Source organism: Hevea brasiliensis, chromosome 15 (genome assembly GCF_030052815.1).
Source record: "Hevea brasiliensis isolate MT/VB/25A 57/8 chromosome 15, ASM3005281v1, whole genome shotgun sequence".
NCBI lineage: Eukaryota > Viridiplantae > Streptophyta > Magnoliopsida > Malpighiales > Euphorbiaceae > Hevea > Hevea brasiliensis.
Genome location: NC_079507.1, coordinates 39812869 through 39822771, shown reverse-complemented (window position 1 = coordinate 39822771; position 9903 = coordinate 39812869). Strand labels below are relative to the sequence as shown.

General features: G+C 34.8%; 1 non-coding gene across 1 annotated transcript; it reads right to left on the bottom strand.

Moving 5' to 3' along the window:
• Positions 1-9391: 9391 nt before the first annotated feature.
• Positions 9392-9498, bottom strand: LOC131174236 (small nucleolar RNA R71). Its single transcript, XR_009144484.1, has one exon. It is a non-coding gene; the product is annotated as a small nucleolar RNA R71 (small nucleolar RNA).
• Between the last annotated feature and the right edge of the window lie 405 nt (positions 9499-9903).

The following is a 9903-nucleotide window of genomic DNA, read 5'->3' as shown; positions in this document are numbered from 1 at the left end:
ACCCAAATGGATGATTGTTCAAAATTTCTACACCAGAGTTACTCCAGCCATAAGAAACACAATTGATTCACAAGCAGGAGGAGATTTCATGAGAATGACAAGTGAAGAATGCTATGATCTATTAGAGAAGATTGCTCATAATACCCATTTATGGGGAAATCCTAGAGCACTTGAGCCAAAGAAAGCTGGGATCTATGAACTTGACTCAGTTAACTACATGAATGCAAAATTTGATCAGTTGACTCAGCTTCTTAGTGATTTTTGCACAAAGGCAACAACCTCAACTCCTACAACTATGCAACAAGTTGCCTTCACAAATGGAACTCAAAGTTGTGGAGTTGATTATTCTTCTTATGGTGATGATTATTTGCAAGAGCAAGCTGCTTAAGCAGGAGGTTATCAACAAAAACCTATGGGAAATTCTTATTCTAATATGAACAACTCAACTTGGAGACCACAAGCAACTTTTGCTCAACAAGGCCAAAGCTCAAATTATGCTCATAACCAGCAGTTTATGCAGCAAAATAGGCCTCAATTTCAGCCTCAATTTCAGCCCACAAGGCAGCCACCACCTGGATATCAAGCAAGAGCACAACAATCCCTTCCACCTCATGAACCGAAGCCAACCTTGGAGAGCATGATGGAGAAATTTTTTGCTGAACAAAGTAAGATGAATAGCAAATTGGAGGAAGAAATGCAACACATGAGACAAACCATGGATCAATTACAAGTCCACAACCGCATGTTGGAGACTCAATTGGCGCAACAAGCAAGCTCATCAGGAAGCAATTCCTATGGGAAACTACCTAGCCAACCACAAAACCCTCATGAACAATGTAAGGTCAGAACCTTGAGAAGTGGTAAAAAAGTTGGTCAAGAGAGTGAAAACAAGAGAGAAGAAAAAGAGAGCACAAAAGAAGAAAATTCAGTCGAGAGCAAGAAAAATGAAAAAGAAGAAGAAAGCAAAAGTGAGCAAGATGAAGGAGAGAAACCATACATCCCACCTGAACCTTACAAACCCACCCTTCCCTACCCTCAAAGATTCATCAAGCACAAGCTAGACAAACAATTTGGCAAATTCCTTGAAGTGCTAAAGAAATTGTATATCAATGTGCCATTCACTGAGGCACTATCCCAAATGCCAAGTTATGCCAAGTTTTTGAAGGAGATTCTTTCCAACAAGAGAAGGCTAGAAGATTATGACACCATCAACTTGGGAGAGCAATGCAGTGCTATAATTCAGAAAAAGTTACCTCCCAAACTCAAAGATCCGGGTGTGTTTTCCATCCCTTGTCATATTGGTGATAATTGTGTGGCAAATGCTTTATGTGACCTTGGAGCTAGTGTCAGCCTAATGCCTCTTTCAATATATGAGAAGTTGAATATGGGAGAGTTGAAGCCCACAAACATGTATCTTTCATTGGTCGACTGCTCAATTAAGTATCCTAAGGCATTCTTGAAAATGTGCCTATCAAGGTTGGGAAATTCTACATTCAGAGACTTTGTCATTTTGGATATGGAAGAAGACACAAAAGTTCCTATCTTATTGGGAAGACCCTTCTTGGCAACAGTGGTGCATTAATTGATGTGAAGGGTGAGCAATTGACACTTAGAGTGGGAGATGATCAAATGATATTCAACATCAATCCAGCCATGAAAAGGAAACATGAAGAAGTTGAGTCTTGTTTGCGGGTAGACATTATTGATGAGATTGTTCAAGAGCATTTCAGACAAAGTTATCCACAAGACCCACTTGAAAATTGCTTAGTCCATGGTGGGAGCATTGATGATGATAATCACAACATGGCTATTTTTGCGCAATACTTGGAAAGCTCTCCACCACATCCTGAAGCCACAATTTTTCAACTTGAAGGCGTACAAAATCGGAGATCAAACCACCATCATTAAAGGTAGAGGATGCCCCAAAGGTAGATCTTAAACCTCTTCCTTCCAACCTCGTATGCTTTTCTTGGACCCAATGAAACATATCCTGTTATAATTAATGCATGTTTGACTGATATTGAGATTGACAAATTGTTGAGAGTTTTGAGGGAATATAGGAGAGTTTTGGGTTATGCAATTGATGATATAAAGGGAATTAGTCCAACAGTCTGTATGCATAGGATTTTCCTAGAGCCAAATAGTAAACCTTCCATTGAACATCAAAGACGATAGAATCATACAATCAAGGATGATCTGAAAAAGTAAAACCTAAAATTACTAGTCTTTGGAATTATTTACCCCATTTCGATGGTGAGTGGGTTAGTCCTGTGCATGTTGTACCAAAGAAAGGTGGGGTGACAGTTGTTAAAAATGAAAATAATGAATTGATACCCACTAGAACTGTTACAGGTTGGAGAATGTGCATAGACTATAGGAAGTTGAACAATGCCACAAGAAAAGACCATTTTCCCCTTCCTTTTATGGATCAAATGTTAGAGAGATTAGCCAAGCATTCATTCTTTTGTTACTTAGATGGATATTCTGGTTTCTTTCAAATTCCAATACATCCTGATGACCAAGAGAAAACTACCTTTACCTGTCCCTATGGCACCTTTGCCTATCGAAGGATGCCATTCGGATTGTGTAATGCGCCTGGCACATTTCAAAGGTGCATGATGGCCATTTTTTCTGATTTTATTGAAGAAATTATGGAGGTCTTCATGGATGACTTTTCAGTATATGGCACTAATTTTGATTCATGCTTGACTAATTTGTCTAAAATTTTGCAGAGATGTGCTGATAATGATCTGGTGTTGAATTGGGAGAAATGCCACTTTATGGTCCAAGAGGGAATCGTTTTAGGGCATTTAATCTCAAATAGGGGAATTGAAGTGGATAGAGCTAAAATAGAAATTATTGAAAAAATGCCACCTCCAACCACTGTCAAAGGAGTGCGGAGTTTTCTTGGACATGCCGGGTTTTACCGGCGATTTATTCAGGATTTTTCTAAACTTGCTAAACCCTTAACAAATCTTTTGAATCATGATGTTAAATTTGATTTTAATCAAGATTGTATGGTTGCTTTTTGCAGGTTAAAGACGGCATTAACAACAGCTCCTATCATGCAACCCCCGAATTGGACTTTGCCATTCGAAATTATGTGTGATGCAAGCGAGTTTGCTGTTGAGCCGCCCCTTGGCCAGCGAAAAGATAGAAAACCTTATGCCATTTACTATGCAAGCCGAACCCTTGATGAAGCTCAAGTCAATTACGCCACAACTGAAAAGGAGTTCCTTGCGGTAGTATTTGCACTCAATAAATTTCGTTCTTATTTGGTCAACTCAAAGGTAATTGTTTTCACTGATCATGCAGCAATAAAGTATTTAATGAGCAAGAAAGAAGCTAAATCTAGGTTGATTAGATGGATATTGTTACTTCAAGAATTTGATTTGGAAATAAGAGATAAAAAGGGTGTTGAGAATGTGGTGGCTGATCACCTTTCTAGGATGAAAACTGAAAATAAAAATGATGAAATTGTGCCAATTGATGAGTTTTTCATGAATGAGCAGTTGTATGTGTTGAATTCTGCACTTCCATGGTTTGCTGATATTGTGAATTTCTTATCTTGTGGTGTCTTGCCACCTGATTTATCTTGGCAGCAAAAGAAATGATTCTTGCATGATGTTAAATTTTATTCTTGGGAAGAACCTCTTTTATTTAGAAGATGTAATGATGGAATAATTAGGAGATGTATACCAGAGGAAGAAATACATGATGTTATTTACCATTGTCATTCCTCTGAATATGGTGGTCATTTTAGTGTCTCAAAAACTGTTGAAAAAGTCTTGACATCAGGTTTCTATTGGCCTAATATGTTTAAACATGTGAGAGACTTTGTAAGCAAATGTGATAGGTGCCAAAGAGTAGGCAACATTTCCAAGAGGGATGAGATGCCCCAACAGTCCATATTAGAAGTCGAATTATTTGATGTGTGGGGAATTGATTTCATGGGGCCATTTCCATCTTCTTATGGAAATAAATATATCTTGGTAGGGGTGGACTATGTATCTAAATGGGTAGAAGCTATTGCTACACCTACCAATGATGCAAAAGTTGTGGTGAAATTTCTGAAAAAATTTGTTTTGACTGTGTTTGGTGCCCCACGTGCCATAATCGTGATGGTGGTAGCCATTTTTGCAACCACCAATTTGAAAATTGATGAGAAAATATGGGGTAAAGCATAGGATTGCCACACCATATCACCCTCATACTATTGGCCAAGTAGAAATAACAAATAGAGAAATCAAGCAAATCTTGGAGAAATCACAATAAGTCCGTAAAAGATTGGTCCCTTAAATTAGATGACACTCTTTGGGCATATAGAACAGCATTTAAAACCCCCATAGGAACTACACCTTATAGGTTAGTTTTTGGGAAATCATGCCATTTGCCCGTAGAATTAGAACGCAAAGCTTATTGGGCCATTAGAGCAATCAATTTTGATTTACAAGCTGCTGGACACAGAAGACTTTTGCAACTTGATGAATTAGAAGAATTGAGACTTGATGCTTATGAAAATGCTAGGATCTATAAAGAAAGAACAAAAAAATGGCATGATAAGCATATCAAGAAAAAGGACTTTAAAGAAGGAGATTTGGTTCTCTTATTCAATTCAAGGTTGAAATTTTTTCCAGGAAAATTAAAATCAAGGTGGTCTGGTCCATTTAAAATTGTGAAAGTTTTCCCCCATGGTGCTGTTGAAATTTTTGGTGAAAAATCGGGTAATTTCAAGGTAAATGGACAAAGGTTGAGGCACTATTCAGTTGGTGAGCCAATTGAGAAAATAGCAACTTGCTATCTTTCTCATTCTCCATGAAATTTTGAGTAAGTATGGTCAAGCTAAAGACCTAAACTTAGCATTTTTGTGCATAACTCCCAATTTTTCTTTCATTTGTTTTAAGTTTTCTTTTATATACTCCGTATTCAGAATTTAACATTGTTCTAATTTCCTTGTGCAGATGGGATGCAATGCATTGCAAGCAAATGAGCATTAAAAAAAAAAAATAAAAAAAAAATAAAAAAAAAAAAACATTTCATGTCTTTAATTTCGTTGCTTAATTAATTAGTATTTTTAACTTGTTTAGTTAATATTTTGCTTGTGTTGTTTTTCTTTTACTTGAACCATTTACTTATTCAGTTTTTTTTAGTTCCTCATAACATACATTTTTAGTTCATTGCTCACTTGCTTTGATATGCTCCTTTGGAATTTCCATTTGATAATTATATTCTCTGCACTTAACTTCCCTATTCCAAATTTTTGAGTTTAATCGATTTAATGGATTCCATTGCACTGTTTCTTTTGCAATGAGTGCAGCAGCTGTCCACATTTTACCTAATTAAATTGGCTGCACTTCAATGAGGTAACACTTCTTATCTCAGCTTGTGTCACTTTCAACACAAGTTGTGCTATCGCTTATGCAACAGGGTAATAATTTCTCTATGCACATATAGCCAAATTATCCCATTCCTTGCACATTTTTAACATTGAGGACAATGTTCATTCTGAGTATGGGGGAGAGGGTAAATTTTTTGCAAAAATTATTTTTCCTTGCAAAAATTATTTTTCCTTTTTCATTTGCATATAGTGACATACTCATTCATTACTTCATACTTGTACATATTCACATATATACACTGCATATAGCTTCATATATACTTAGTACTTAGTCGCATATAGGTTGACTATACATTTATACACTCATGCATTTCATTCATTCATTCACAATTTTTGGATTTTTAAACCAGCCTTTGAATTCCATAAGCCACTTATTCAAGCAATCCAACTTGCCTTTAGATGGTTAGTGGAATGAAAGTTCCAGCTGGGTACAAAGTCTTAAGCATTATTCTTTCTCTTACTTAATAGCTGAAAATTAATATATCAATCTAGGTATGCAGTGCTAGTTAGTTATTTTGAGTTTTGAGTGTCTGGATAAGCCTTTAAGGAAGAAAATGGTCCTTGTCGTCTCACCATTCCTAGAACAAGCATTTTAGATCTTTCAAAGCGAAATTTTTAACTTGCATTTGATAAGAATATGATTTAGGCATTTCTTCATATTTTAAACCTCACATTTAGCCTTAACCTACCTTAATTTCATTTTAACCCTTGCAAACCCCCTTGAACCTTAATTCCCTAATTTCTTTGGAACCCAAATCATTTACCAAGTCATTAAACCTAAACACTACCACCTATCTATGAGAATAATATTTTAGCAATTAAGTGCATAAAAAAATAAAATAAATAATGATATATAAAAAAAATAAAAAATAAAAAAAAAAAATCTCGGAGGATTGAAACATCTTGAAAAGTGCTAGAGTAATTGTGAAAAGTTGAAAAGGTCACCAAAATATCCCAAAGGTAATTTTGGGTGTGACATGAAATAGGGACACATACAAAATAAAAAATATATTATAAAAGTAGTCCCTTTATTGTGTTAGCACTTAAGATTCATTGCGAATTTCTTTCCTCTTGATAAAAAAAATTAGTATTATATAAAAAAAAAAAAATGGATGCACTTTGAGTTTCATGGTTAATATTATTCTCATATTTTGTTTACCTTATTCCCTTTCTTTGTTAACCACAATCTTACCCTATTTGACCCCATTACAACCCTTAAAAAGACCTAATGATTCTTTGAAAAATGCTTGTTACATTAGTAGAGTTAGATCTTTTATGCTTGCATATGGGTTTGGCAATATAATCTTTCATACATTACTCACCATCTATTTGAGACACATTGGCTATTTATTTCATTTAGGTTTGTTTTGGCACAATTGACTCTTGTAGCTGGTTGGTATTTGTTGCTTGGGTTGATTGGTTAATTCTTAGCTATTCTGTAATAGTTGAGAGTGCTTGCTTCATTCTTTGTGCTTTTGCTGGTGGGAATTTGGAATGTTGGTGGCTAGAGGTAAGTTGGTAGTTTGGATTAGTGAATTTTGTGCTCTCAAAGACTGATTCTATTCCCTTCCAAATGAGTTTCAATGAAATTTTTGCTTGAGGACAAGCAAGAGTTTGAGTATGGGGGAATTTGATGCATGCATTTTATATCATCATTTAGGTATAATTTTTGCACATAATTTACCCTTATTCATAGCTATTATTTTAGATATTAGTATATATTTAGTCAATTTTACAATTTTCACATTTCTTAGTTTAATTTTTGGAATTTATTTGTTTTGTAGGTTAAATTTGGAGAAATTTGATGTATTTTGATCAGAGTAGCCATTTGGAGGAGATTAAAATCGAATTGCAAAAATTTTGAAGTTGAGTAAAAAAATGGCCGAGAGCGACACAACTGCAAAGACAACCGAATTAGCTCATGTCGCAGGTTGTGTCGATCGTCAGATATTCACGCCGAGAGCGACACAACCCGCGACACAACTGACTCGGCTTATGTCGTTTTTACTGGAAAATTTTTGACGTGGCATTTCCGTTACTCCAGCCTTTTTACCTCACTTTCTCTGGATCCTTCCCCCTTTTACCCATTCTAGAACAGTCCCCTCGCCTATATAAAGTGCCCTTTATCACATTCTTTCCATAGAGAGCAAGGGAGTCATTTTTAGAAAGATAGAAAGAGGGAAAAGGAGGAGCACTTTCTGCATCTTCTTCCAAAGCAAAGAAGGATCAAGTTTCTACACTTTTCTCAGAGATCCTGCAAATCTGCTGGGTTTTTCTACCCCTTTTAGCTTACATTTCCATTACTTCTTCATTTCTTCATTTGGGTTTGTCTTTAAACAATGATTTGTGAGTAGTTTATTGAGATTCTAGAGATGGGTTTGTAAATATTGATTTGTTTTGTGGTTTTGAACTGATTTAGCCATTTAAATGAAGATTGTTATATTTTGATTTATTGCTTGTGTGCTTATTTCCTTGCTTGATGAATGGGCCCTCATTAAGTTAAGTTTTAATCCTTAATAGATGGACTAAAAAGTGAATATTGGGGATGGATAATCTTGCAATAAACTTTATTTTCTTGGTGTTAGAAATAAGCTAAGAAGATTAAGGGGAACTTTCCAAAAATCAATTAGAGCATTAATTGGGTTTTTGTTAGATTTGAAATACCGTGAAAACAGGGTTTGATTTAATGAAAACCAATTTTGAGATGCTTGAAAAATGTTTGAAAAAATTAAGAATTGATTTCCTCAAAATTGCAATTCTCATGTGTTTGGCTAAATTAGGGAAAAATCACATGCAAACAATATTGAAAATCCAATCTCTAGAATCAATTTATTTTTCATTGAAATTAGATATAAATCCTCCAAACCTCATAAATAGCAATTTAAATTTAAATCCAATTTAAATCCAATTTCTATAATCACTTTATTTTTATTTTTATTGAATTTAGATTTAATTCTTCTCAATTTCATAAATAGATATTTCAAATTAATTTTTGGGTAATCTAGTTTAATTAATTTTAGTTAATTGATTGATCTAGTTTTAATTCCTCAAATACCAATTTTAATTCCAAATTTCATTTTACATCTTTAATTTTTGTCTTAATTTTAATTTTTAGATTTTATTTTTAATATCTTTTAATTTTTGTCATTCTAATTTGCTTATACTTTTATTTCCAATTTAAGCACAATTCCCTGTGGGATCGATATCAATTTTTAAAACTATACTACTGTGACCCGTGTGCTTGCGGACACACCGTATCAAGTTTTTGGCGCCGTTGCCGGGGAATTGTTTGTTTTAAGTTGGATTTTAATTGTTTTAAGCTAATTAGAATTTTTATTTTCTTTTATTTTCACTATTGTTCCTTGTGTTTTTCAGGTACTTTTCTTGTGTATGAGACGATCGAAAAGCACAAGTGACACTGAATTGTTGTTCAATCCTGAAATTGAAAAATTCTGTCGGGCAAACAAAAAGGAATACAAAAGAAGAAAAGAAGCAGAAAAAGAAGAACAACAAATATTTGAGCAAGAGGAGACAATAGAAAATATGGAGAATCAAAATAGAGCTATTGGTGGAGATAATGGAGGAAACGAGCAAAACGGGCAAAATGCTGTGGTTAATCAAAATGATCCTCAAAGAAGATCCATGTTAGATTATGCTTTTCCTAGATGTACTGATGTGAGAGATAACAGACCTATTATTGGAGCTAATCAATTTGAATTAAAAACTGGTCTCATTCAAATGGTTCAGAATTCACAATTTGGAGGTAGCCCACTTGAAAATCCTCATTCTCATTTGAAGAAATTTTTGATGATATGTGGTACACAAAGACAACCTGGAGTTTCTGATGAAGTTATTCGGCTCACCTTATTTCCATTCTCTCTTCGGGATTCAGCATTGGAGTGGTATGACTCACTCCCACAAGCTATTATAGCTACTTGGGAGCAGCTATCTCAAGCTTTTCTATCTCAATTTTTCCCACCTGGGAAAACTACTCATTTGAGGAATTTGATGGTAGCTTTTAAACCAAGGGATGATGAAACTTTGTATGAATCTTGGATGAGATTTAAGGAGCTTGAAAGGCAATGTCCTCATCATGAAATACCCAAATGGATGATTGTTCAAAATTTCTACACCAGAGTTACTCCAGCCATAAGAAACACAATTGATTCACAAGCAGGAGGAGATTTCATGAGAATGACAAGTGAAGAATGCTATGATCTATTAGAGAAAATTGCTCATAATACCCATTTATGGGGAAATCCAAGAGCACTTGAGCCAAAGAAAGCTGGGATCTATGAACTTGACTCAGTTAACTACATGAATGCAAAATTTGATCAGTTGACTCAGCTTCTTAGTGATTTTTGCACAAAGGCAACAACCTCAACTCCTACAACTATGCAACAAGTTGCCTTCACAAATGGAACTCAAAGTTGTGGAGTTGATTATTCTTCTTATGGTGATGATTATTTGCAAGAGCAAGCTGCTTATGCAGGAGGTTATCAACA